The sequence below is a fragment of the Trachymyrmex septentrionalis genome, unplaced genomic scaffold (genome assembly GCF_001594115.1).
Source record: "Trachymyrmex septentrionalis isolate Tsep2-gDNA-1 unplaced genomic scaffold, Tsep1.0 scaffold108, whole genome shotgun sequence".
In the NCBI taxonomy this organism is placed as follows: Eukaryota; Metazoa; Arthropoda; class Insecta; order Hymenoptera; family Formicidae; genus Trachymyrmex; species Trachymyrmex septentrionalis.
This window is the reverse complement of record NW_017304207.1, coordinates 1,890,171-1,902,856: the sequence shown is the minus strand read 5'-3', so window position 1 is coordinate 1,902,856 and position 12,686 is coordinate 1,890,171. Positions and strand designations below refer to the sequence as shown.

At 35.5% G+C, this 12,686-nt stretch overlaps 1 protein-coding gene across 3 annotated transcripts in view; it reads right to left on the bottom strand.

The window, feature by feature from the left end:
* LOC108747778 (G protein-activated inward rectifier potassium channel 3-like) overlaps window positions 1–12,686 on the bottom strand; it is a 69,815-nt gene that overhangs the window by 33,840 nt on the left and 23,289 nt on the right. The window lies entirely within an intron of this gene.

The window sequence follows — 12,686 nt, the reverse complement described above, 5'->3', positions numbered from 1 at the left end:
AAATAAAATATACGTTTCAACTCTTCAATTCGGGTCCTTATCAATATAAAATATAAATCAAAATTACGTAACGCAAATTAACGCAAATTCCAAGTTGATGATTCCATTATTATATGACGTTATTATTACCCTCTTTTGTTCTTAGTTTTATTTTTATTTCAATAATTACTAGACTCTCATTGTATCTCTGACTGTCGACACCATAAGTCTTTATGTGAAGCCGCGAGAAAACGCTTACACATGTAAGTGGATATAATAGAAAATTCAGACAAATGATTTTAATAATTCTCTAATTTTCGTTCCGTGTTTCTTGAATGACTACGTAGCAAATCTGACAATTTGATGAGCGACGTGATTCTACGTAGTGACGCAATGCATATGACTTAGGTTTTACTTTATGTAAGTTTTATATTATTATTGTATAATGTAATAATTTTGATAATTATTGGGCTATTCATTACATAGTTAATTTGGCATTTGGATAAAGAAGAATGAACTAATTTGTCGGGAATCATCAACTTAGAATTTGCGTTAATTATGTAATTTCGATTTATATTTTATATTGATAAGGACTCGAATTGAAGAGTTGAAACGTATATTTTATTTGTTTTGGTACTGTTACGTCCAGACTCTACAGTTCTTTTCTTCGATTAGAATTTTCGTCATCACCATAAAAATTGTTAACAAGTAACACCAGGAGATCATCTGTTACTATCAGAGGAGGTACAATAGTGACGAGCCGAATATCATTTGCCTTTTTAAACTAATAATCTACTTGAAACGAAGCTGTTGGATTAGATATTTGAACCAAGTGCCAAGTGATATTTGAACTTTATACTGAGGAACAGGAGAGGTAAATAGATTAAGAATTATAAACTGAAACAGCAGTTGTCTGTAATAAATGACACATGTGGCTCTAAACTATTGGACATCCGGCAAATAGTCGAAGACGGAAGTTGTCTTAGACACGTATCTTAGTATCCCATTTCACAACCGATATCCTTAATCCTAATCCTAAATTAGACCAGTAACACACGCGAGCTCTGCACTCGGCACCACTAACTCACCAATATAAAAAAAGGCCCTTCACGAACTACAGTCAGTCAAAACTCAGCTACAAAACGTTACTCTGTCGGTCCGCTGTCAGTCAAATTTCATTTCCGGAACTCTGTCGGTTCGCGATTACACGTAGTACAGTCAGTCAAACTCCATCTCCGAAACTCTGTCGGTTCTCGACTACAGTGTACGCGACTACTTAGTAAAAGTGGTGAGCCGCGATCCGTTAGATCGAGTGATCTACTTGTTATTACTGTCAAGTAATAAGTGTGACTTGACTGGAACCTTTACATCCCTAGGTCAACCCTCCCCTTAGAGTTCTTGGACAGTCAAGGAAATCGGACCTTTGAGTAATCTTTAACACCCAAACTTGCAGAACAGCAGTAAGTCTCTCTTTTCGATTACCTATTTCAGGAACCTTACCAGATCACTCTGTAGGAAAACTCTTAAACAACTTCCCTTTTAATCTCTGCACTCTTCATTTTTCGGTCCCACAATTCGTCTATTGTCCTCATCCTTCCACATTCATCGATTTCTTCGATGGAATCTGTATCCCTTATTTAGAAGTCCGCCTAATCCGCGAACTTTACTCTTTCCCTTCCTTTTTTCTACGCAGAGCATGACAATTAAACAGTTTTTTTTTAATTTAAAATCGTAGTGAGTGATAGGCCACGTACACGCCTTTCCCGCGCGGTTAAACGTCTACACACTTAGCGCCGCAAGGAGACCCGTCGGGTTCTAGACGAGGCTTATAAGGCATACATCAATGAAATAAACAATGATAGTAATAGCAATAAGACTAATGCTAATGTTGTAGCTAATAATGATACTAACAACGAAAATAGTATTCATCCCGTAGGAATTTCTCCTCCTCGATCTCCTTCCCCAGCCGAATCCATCTCACAATTAACCCAACGTATATTTCCTGATACTCCTTCTTCTCGTCCCGCTTCTCCCGCTGACTCAATGTCAAGCGTGGAATTCTTAGTCGAAGTCCCTTCTCCCCGTCCTCGTTACTACTTCCACCATAGTAATCCCCAATCATCGACTTCTCTTTTTTCTCAGTTCTAAATTTCCATCGAACCCCTTCTCCCTTACACCTTTACCATAGATTTCCGAACCGCAGATCCTGAGCGCATCAGGAGTGCTATACGCACGCACGCACGCACACACGCACGCACGCACGCACGCACGCACGCACGCACGCACGCACACATACGAGTATATGCACACGACAGACTCACGTTCGCCTAATGTTTTAACTTTGGCAAAAATATGCATACTAATCTTTTATCTAATTAATTAGCAATTCTGCGATTAATGGTTTAAGCTACCAACCGCGTTTCGCAATGTACAACAGCTCATAATAATTAGTTATAAATATAAGTATTATAAGATAAATTAAAAATACAAGATTATTCAAGACAGAATAGTAGCTTACATTTATAACATGTTAATATAATAGTTACCAATGCAGATGCAACTAATAATGTACAACTCTTGTTAAAAAGCTAGATTTCTCTTATAATATGTGTAAAAGAAAACCACATGAGGATTTGCTTTCACGGTTACGCACTACGACACCGGTACACTTTTGGTTGACGGGAGGAGGTGTAGGAGAGTTGGAGAGTTCTCGACGACTCCGAATTTGCTGAAGTCAGAGGAGGAATTGCTATTCTACTGTATCTCTTGGTACAAGATAAAATCATCTACATAATTCGTCGGAGAGAGAAAACCTCCAGAACGAAGGATACCCGATCGATTCCACAATCGAAACCGTAGGGAAGGGAACATTGCTTTCGATTCTCATTTATAGGTTAGGAACGTGGATGTCTGTGCCGTCGCTTACTGTATGTAGTGTAAATATAATTTGAATAAATCTCATTTATAGCATCGAGCTGCCCATTTCTTCACGTTTGTGAGAGTCGACCTGAATGTGAATTCCATTCTTACAAATCGAAAGCTTGGACTCACCACGATGACGGAGCAGATCAAATTTCATCTCTACGTAATCGCGGAGGAAGGAGCGGATAAAAAGACAACTGTATACAAGTTGAAATGGTTCAAACCAGTAGGGACGGATATACTATAGGGATGGATATACTGTAGGGACGGATATACTGTAGGGACTATACTACGAATTACCAGTAGAGTTACAAAACATAAACAATCATCCTGAGCTCTACGCAATACAGAAGGTAAAGAACGTTCTATCTTCAATTAAAACTCGCGGAGCTTACCGTACTTTTACGCTCACATTACCACCGGAGATAATAACATTATATACCGATGACGATGGAGATATGGTATACAAAGGGAGTTACTTAAAAGAAACTACAACGCCTGAATACAATATAAAGACGACAAAAGGAAAGGAAGAGGACATATCCACACTTCTGCAACAAATAGTGTCTGCTACAAAGAAAGAAACATTATCAGAATCAACAAAAAAAAAGAATCTAAAGAAAATACGTGAAGACTTCGTACTAGAAAATTTCGATGGGAAAAACTTTCCGATAGCAAACTGGTTTCAAACGTTTGAAAAAGAATGTGCGCGATGCCAGATTACATCAGACGAAAATAAAATCCTAATACTACGTTTATTCTTGAGTGGGACAGCTAAAGATTGGTTTTCTTCGAAAGTAATTACAATAGGCTTAGATGGAGACTTTGAAACATGGAAAAAAACATTTCTAGACAGTTTCCGAGAAACAGGTTGGCACAAACATAAAGAGGCATATTCCTTTCGGTATATTGGTGGTAATTTAGTAGACTATGCTTTACGAAAAGAAAACTTGTTAGTCAACATTCGAGATAATTTTCCAATAGACATACTAATCGATTTAATTGTAACAGACCTACCAATAATGATACAGAATAGGATCGAAAGAACAAAGGTTACATCAATGGAGGATTTACTAACGGAGTTGCGGAAACTAGAGAGTCTAGTACAAAGAAGAAGGACATTTTCTAACGCAAACACTTTTAAGAACACTGACCAGCCCATTTCAAATTCAAATCAAAAGAACCAAACACAATCATCCACTAGCATAAACGCAGAAAGAAAACCTTGCTCATATTGTGATAAGAAAGGTTTTCCAGGAAGATTTCATCCGGAGGCACTATGCAGGCTAAAACAGAAAGAACAGATGGAACAACCGAAAAATATCAAGACTGTGAATAATGCTGCAGTGCAAAATACATTGAACGAATCCATAACCGACCAAAAAAACTAGTTCTGCTGCCGCTGATAACGCTAGAGGTATTTCTAAACGATAATAAAATACAAGGAATTTACGACCCAGGCGCAAACGTAACTCTTCTGAACTCGAAGATTATCAAGAAAATGGGTCTGACTACACAAAAAGATAGAAATACTTTCAAAACTGTCAGTGGCAGGAAAGACTTTGCAGGCAGATTATCTGCAAAAATAAGAATCCATAAGATAGAAAAAACAATGGAGGTTTTTGCTGTCGATGATGAGAACTTTGAGTATGATATTCTACTCGGTCTCGACACAATAAAGAACTTCTGCCTAAAACAGGACTACGACCTTAACATTTACCAGAAAATAAATTTGGAAAACAAAGAAGATAAAATTAAAGATTTTGGTACTAACGTAGAAAATCAAGAATATTTGCTAAACTTTAATGAAGGTATTCCGGTCGAGCAATTTAAAGCAAAACTAGATCATCTATCAGAAGAAAAAAAGAAAATTATTCAAACCATGATAAACAAATATGAAACGATTTTCGCCCAAAATAAATTTGACGTCGGCCAAGTTAAAGACCATGAAGCACACGTAAAACTTCTGGAACACAAATTCGTGGCAAAAAAGCCGTATCGATGTTCCATACTAGATCAAAAAGAAATAGAATATCAGATTAAAGAATTATTGAAAGCAGGATTGATTGAAGAATCATGCTCCCCTTTCGCATCTCCTGTCACACTCGCGTACAAACGAGAAGAGGGAACGAGAACAAGAATGTGCATTGACTTCCGAGAATTAAACAAATTACTTATATCGGAACCCCAGCCTTTTCCCTTAATAGAGGAAATTATTGCTAAGACTCGGGACGCAGAATGGTTCTCTACATTGGACATAAACTCCGCTTTCTGGGCGATCCCTCTACGGATCAAAGACAAATACAAAACTGCATTCGTAACACAAGATGGTCATTGGCAATGGAAGTGCTTGCCATTCGGTCTAAAGACGTCTCCTGCAATATTTCAACGAATACTAAGCAACATCATTCGTAGAAACAATCTGGACTCCTTTTGCATAAACTACATCGACGACATCCTTATTTTCTCAAATTCTTTCAAAAAGCATATGGAACATCTGGAGAAATTAGCGCAAGCTATCTGCAAAGAAGGATTCCGATTAAAATTCATCAAATGCAATTTAGCGAAAAACGAGGTAAAATACCTCGGTCATGTAATATCAAAGAATACGGTACGTCCATGGGAAGACAATTTGAAATCAATTAAAGAATTTCCAAGACCAGACTCCCGAAAGAAAATTCGTCAATTTCTGGGGAAAATAAATTTTTATCATAAATACATTGAAAATTCTGCACGACTTTTAGAGCCACTACAGAACTTACTCAGGAAGGACACTCAATTCTCATGGTCAGAAGATTGCCAAAGGGCATTTACGAGAGCGAAGAACTTATTGTGTTCACAACCGATACTAGCAATTTTTAATATAAACGCACCAACAGTGATCTACACAGATGCCAGCATCGAAGGTATAGGAGCTGTGTTAAAACAAAAACAACCAAATGGAGAATTAAAACCTATTGCTTTTTTTTCAAAGAAATTAAATAAATATCAAAAAAAAAAGAAAGCTATTTTTTTAGAATGTCTCGCCATAAAAGAAGCCATTAAATACTGGCAGTATTGGCTTATCGGAAAAAAATTTTTGGTTATAACCGACCATAAACCACTGGAAAGTAAAAATATTCGATCAAGACCGGACGAAGAATTAGGAGACATGACACATTTCCTGTCACAATTCGACTTCGAAATAAAATACGAACCCGGAAAAGATAATATAGAAGCGGATTGTCTTTCACGTAATCCCGTTCTCTCGAATTTACATAATTTAGAAGAACAGGTGAGAACAGTAAACTTCGTCACTATCGAAAATATAAAACAAGATCAACTTTCAAATAAAGATCTAGAGAAAAACAAAAAAAAGATCCTAGTAGAAAACGGAATATTTTATAAGTTAAAAGAAAAAAAAAACGAATAATAATTTCAGAAGAATTTGGAAAACAACTAATTTTGAGAATTCATAAAGATTACGGACACATTTGTAAAAACAAGATTATAGACAAGTTAAAGCACTCCTATTATCTGCGGAATATAGATAAAACAACGAAACAAATTTGCGAACGCTGTGAAATTTGTTCCAAAAATAAAACCCGAAGTAGGCATTACGGCCTTTTATCCAAACTCGGCCCACCAAGAGAACCATTTGAAATAGTGTCTTTGGACACGATTGGAGGATTCGCCGGAAATAGATCAACAAAAAGGTACCTACATCTCTTAATAGACCACTTCACTAGATATGCCTTCATACTAACATCAAAAAATCAAACATCCGAAGATTTTACAAAATTGATAGAGAAAATCCAAGACAAACATCAAATAAGGACACTACTTACTGATCAATACAGCGGTATTAACTCGAACTCATTTAAGAACTATTTAAAGAATCAAAATATAAATCTAATTTTTACGGCAGTAAACTGTCCATTTTCCAACGGACTGAATGAACGACTCAACCAGACTCTTGTGAACAGAATCCGATGTAAAATAAATGAAACAAAAACTCGAGCCTGGTCGAAAATTGCGGACGAATGCACAGATCAGTATAACCGGACAGAACATTCAGTAACCGGATTCAGCCCAGAATATTTACTATTCGGAAAAGTTGATACGGTAGTCCCAGAGGAATTATTAACAAAAAGAAATTTGATTAGAGATAGAGAATCGGCGTATAGGAATTCCCTAAGGAACCACGAATACAATAAATCAAGATACGATAAAAACCGGAAAAATTTTAACTTCAATGCCGACGATTGGGTCTATGTTGAAAACGGATCAAAACTAAATAGAAGAAAATTGGACGAAATTAGACTCGGTCCTTTTCCAATAGTTCGAAAGATTTCCAACACCATTTTCGAAATAGACTCCGGACACAAGAAAAGAGAATCAAACTATTATCACATTTCGAAACTCCTACCATACACCGGACCTGGAGATCTTCGGTGATTCTGTGGGCATTGCCCCCCCCCCCTCCTTTTTCTCTTTTTCTTTTCCTCTCTCTTTGAACACGGGGGGGGGGGATGTAAAAGAAAACCACATGAGGATTTTCTTTCACGGTTACGCACTACGACACCGCTACACTTTTGGTTGACGGGAGGAGGTGTAGGAGAGTTGGAGAGTTCTCGACGACTCCGAATTTGCTGAAGTCAGAGGAGGAATTGCTATTCTACTGTATCTCTTGGTACAAGATAAAATCATCTACATAATTCGTCGGAGAGAGAAAACCTCCAGAACGAAGGATACCCGATCGATTCCACAATCGAAACCGTAGGGAAGGGAACATTGCTTTCGATTCTCATTTATAGGTTAGGAACGTGGATGTCTGTGCCGTCGCTTACTGTATGTAGTGTAAATATAATTTGAATAAACCTCATTTATAGCATCGAGCTGCCCATTTCTTCACGTTTGTGAGAGTCGACCTGAATGTGAATTCCATTCTTACATATGTTAGTCACAAACACAGATATTTTTTAAAATATTGTACACTATATAATATTAAGAAATCTTTGGGTTAATGATAAACTACACTTTTAATTAAAGTGCCTCAATCTCCATTTATTTTAGAATAGTAAGACCTCGTTCCAACTCCCACACTTCGTCAGAGATCGCATATGGTCCGGTTTCGAGTTATAAGGGTTAAGTTCCTTGACTCAAAATTCGGACCGACGTTCGCATCTCGTTGGAAACGGGAGTTATAGCGTCCATTCAGGATGTTGGCCCATATTCCAGAGCTATAAAAGGTGCGTTCTACTCGCTCTATCTCCTTCCCACGCATGCATGCAACACAAAGCGTCTGCTCTAACGTCCTTCATATGCTCCGTCCTTCTTATTCCTTCTTTCTCTAAACCTATCTGCACATATGATCGAAGCTTGGACGTAACATTACATTCACACGAAAAATAAAGAATGTTTGTGCATCCGAATAGCTGATGTAGGCTCTGATGGGCTTTTTTACATTTTTCACTGATAGATTCTTTCGAGCCTCATTATATATATTTGTTTAACTATATGCTGCCTGAAATGACGCGTCACACTACATATGGATTTTTTAATTATATTAATACAATTTTTTGTTTTTATGTTCTTTCTTTATTAAAGAATTGGATCGAACTTAACAAAGGAACAATCTTAGTTTATCTAAGAATAGAATTTTTATGCGATTGTAAGAATCATGGATTTTACCCGGCAAATCTAAATCGCAACCATTTCTTTAAAATTAAATTTCACTGTTACAAATAAAGAAGAGCACTCAATATTAACAAACACATTGACACATTATTGAAATTAGAAATTGCAGATGAGTAATTGCAGAGTTTAAATACCGCAGAACTCTTCATTATAGATTATGTCACTTAGAGCAAAAGTTAATAAATCATTCAATTAAACTGAATTAATATTTCAGAAATAAATTAAGAGCCGATGAAATTATCGGATTCACACAATCAATCTGAAACAAATAATCCTTCCAAATTGTCCAAAATCTTAAAAAACTGTAATAAACTTATTGCGAAAAATATTGCCTCGGCTGGGAGAACCCGGATCTCTTGCATTCCGATCATTTTTCGCAATAAGTTTATTACAGTTTTTTAAGATTTGGGAGAATTTGGGGGGATTATTTGTTTCAGATTGATTGAATGAATCCGATAATTTCATCGGCTCTCAATTTATTTCTGAAATATTAATTCAGTTTAATTGAATGTACGAGGGGGGACCCATAAGTTCCGGGAATTACGCTGTGGTGGGGAGGGAGAGTGGGGGAACCTATTGTTTGACCACATGTCCGTTAGTGTCACGCCACCTGCGTCAGTGTGCGAAGTTGTGTCGCTGTGAGTGCATCGGTTCGCCTGTGAGATTTTTTTTAGTAAAACAACTTTTTACATTTCGGCGAAAACTGGTTCTTCCATCATGACAACGCGCCGGCCCACACCGCCCTTTCCGTGAAGCAATTTTTGACCAAAAACGCCATGACACCAATTGTCCACCCCCCATACTCACCGGATCTAGCCCCCTGTGACTTCTTTTTGTTCCCCAAATTCAAAAGGAATATGAAAGGAAAGCGTTTTGCCACTGTGGAGGAGGTGAAACAAAAATCGCTGGAAGGCTTAAAGGACATCCCGATGAGTGAATTTAAAAACTGTTTTGAACAATGGAAGAATCGTTTGGAGAAGTGCGTTGTGGTCAATGGCGAATACTTTGAAGGTGATTAAAATTTGGTGTTAAAATATTGAGAAATAAAGAAGTTATGACGAAATTCCCGTTTTTTTTGGGTCCCCCCTCGTATATTAGATAGTAGTTCAACATCTTAATACTCGGACCGGGAAGGCGCTTTGTATAATATTTAAAGTTTTAATATTTATATAGACGGTCTCGTTTCCAATCATATTGTTAATAAATCATCTTCCGCTTAATATTTGTAACAGATTTTTTAGTACACAATATAAGATTTTTCACAGATTTTTAAAGAATAAATCTCGGAGATTAAACAAAAAATTTTTATGGTTACAAAAAAGTAATGGTTATGACAAAAAGAAAATAAAGGATATTACTTATTACGTAGTAGACAATATCGCGGAGACTAAATTACCTGACGTTGTTAGCAGCAATTCTCACAAAAAATTTCAGTTCCAAGAACCGAAGAATAATAACATAAATAATGAAACGATTAAAGTAAATCTTTCTGCTTGCCAATTTAAACACATTTCATATGACATCTTTGAAGTAAATGACAAATGGTTCAAAAATCTTAGCAATGCTATTATATCATGGCAAGTCAAAGCATTGTTACAATTGGATGAGAACTTCTGCTTGCCAACGTTCAACATTAGAAACACCATGATTGAATTTGTAAAACACATCGAACATAATTTTGTCAGATTAAAATTATCAAACATTAAGGAATTTAGGAACAGAATTTTTCCTTTAATCAAGACAACGAAAGCATTTGTTAAAAACAATCCACATATTATTTTTACAAGGGCGGGTAAAGACGTGGTGGTGGCACCACGTGACAAGATAGAATACAAAAGATGGAAACTTTACTGTCTGATACTGAGATTATGAATTATTGACACATAATCCAGTTAATAAATTGTTAACATAACGTTATTAAAGAGATGGAAGCAACGCGATTTTGTTGAGAATTTGGTTTATAACAAATTGAACGCTTCAAATTAAACGCTGTTGCGCCTCTTGCATATGGTCTTCCGAAAATACACAAGATAGGTTATCCACTTCGTATTATAATTTCTTTAGTAGGGAGCCCTCTCTATAATCTAGCCTCTTTTTTAAATACATATTACACGACAGTATACCAGCAGCAAACAGTTTTATCAAGAACAGTTTTCATTTGATTAAACATATTTCTAATAATCTTTGACATTGATGTTCTTTTATCCCTTGACGTGGTTTCGTTATTTACAAATGTATCTATTGATTTGGTTTTTGAAGACATAGAGAGGAGATGGCATCTTATTGAAAGAAAAACGAACATTCCCGAAAGTGAATTTTTGAAAGCGTTGGAATTAGTTCTTAATTCAACAATTTTTAGTTTTTCAAATTTTATAAACAGACTTTTAGTGTTCCGATGGGTTCACCATTATCACCCATCATCTTGTCGGATATTGTCATGCAAGATCTTGAAATAAAAGCATTACAGAGACTTCCAATTACACCATCCTTTTATATGAGGTATGTTGATGACATTGGGTTAGCATATGATGCGTATCACACATTGATACATTGATAAACACCTTCAATTCATTCCATTCCAGATTAAAATTTACAACTGAAATAGATGGGGACGGGTTAGATTTTCTTGATGTCAGTTTAATTAAAAAAGGAAATTTTCTTGTGCAAAATTGGTCACAAACTTACTTTTTCTGATCGCTATCTTAATTATTTTTCTAGACATCCTTTATGCCAAAAAGAGGGAACAATTATTGATAGAATTCTATCTTTGTCTCACCCTATTTACTATCAAGAGAATTTTGAATTAATAAAAAAATTGTTTTAAACAATGGATCCACTGAAACTCATATTTTCTGAAATCAAAAATAGGTTGTCAAAAAAATTTAAGCAATGGAATGACCAGGGTAACACACCTACGGATAAGTCAACGACAATAATGAAGACAAAATTAATAAGTTTTTCACAATCCCCTTTATACCACTTTTATCAGAAAAGATAAAAAAATTCTTTAAAAAAGACTCCTTACTACATATGATATATAAATCTTGCATGACAATATCCGACAAGATGATGGGTGATAATGATGAACCCATCGAAACACTAAAAGTCTGTTTATAAAATTTGAAAAACTAAAAATTGTTGAATTAAGAACTAATTCCAACGCTTTCAAAAATTAATCTTAAGGGGTTCGTCAGGGGTCATAAAGACGTTTGTCCTAAGCTATCTCATACAGAAGTTGTATATAGGATTGATTGTCGAGATTGTGAAGCATCATATGTGGGCCAAACAGATAGATATTTGAAGACACGCATCAATGAACATAAAAATCACATAAATTGAACACTACACAGCATTCTGTAATAACAGAACACAGAATCAGTCATCAGCATGATTTTGATTAGGAAAATGTCAAGATATTAGTCGAAAAAAAATACTTTATAAAAGATTGATTTCGAAAGCGATCCATATAAAGCAACAAAAACAGAGTTTGAATTTACAGAATGATACATATTCTTTGGATCCACTATACATGAATTTGTTTACTGAATTGTAACATTGTTATTACCCTCTTTTGTTCTTAGTTTTATTTATATTTCAATAATTACTAGACTCTCATTGTATCTCTGACTGTCGACACCATAAGTCTTTATGTGAAGCCGCGAGAAAATGCTTACACATGTAAGTGAATATAATAGAAAATTCAGATAAATGATTTTAATAATTCTTTAATTTTCGTTTCGTGTTTCTTTTGAATGGCTACATAGCAAATCTGACAATTTGATGAGCGATATGATTCTACGTAGTGACGCAATGCATATGACTTCAGTTTTACTTTATGTAAGTTTTATATTATTATTGTATAATTTAATAATTTTGATAATCATTGGGCTGTTCATTACATAGCTAATTTGGCATTTGGATAAAAAAAACCGAACTAATTTGTCGGGAATCATCAACTTGGAATTTGAATTAATTATGTAATTTTGATTTATATTTTATATTGATAAGGACCCGAATTGAAGGATTGAAACGTATATTTTATTTGTTTTGTTACATTCACACGAAAAATAAAGAATTTTTGTGCATCCGAATAACTGATGTAGACT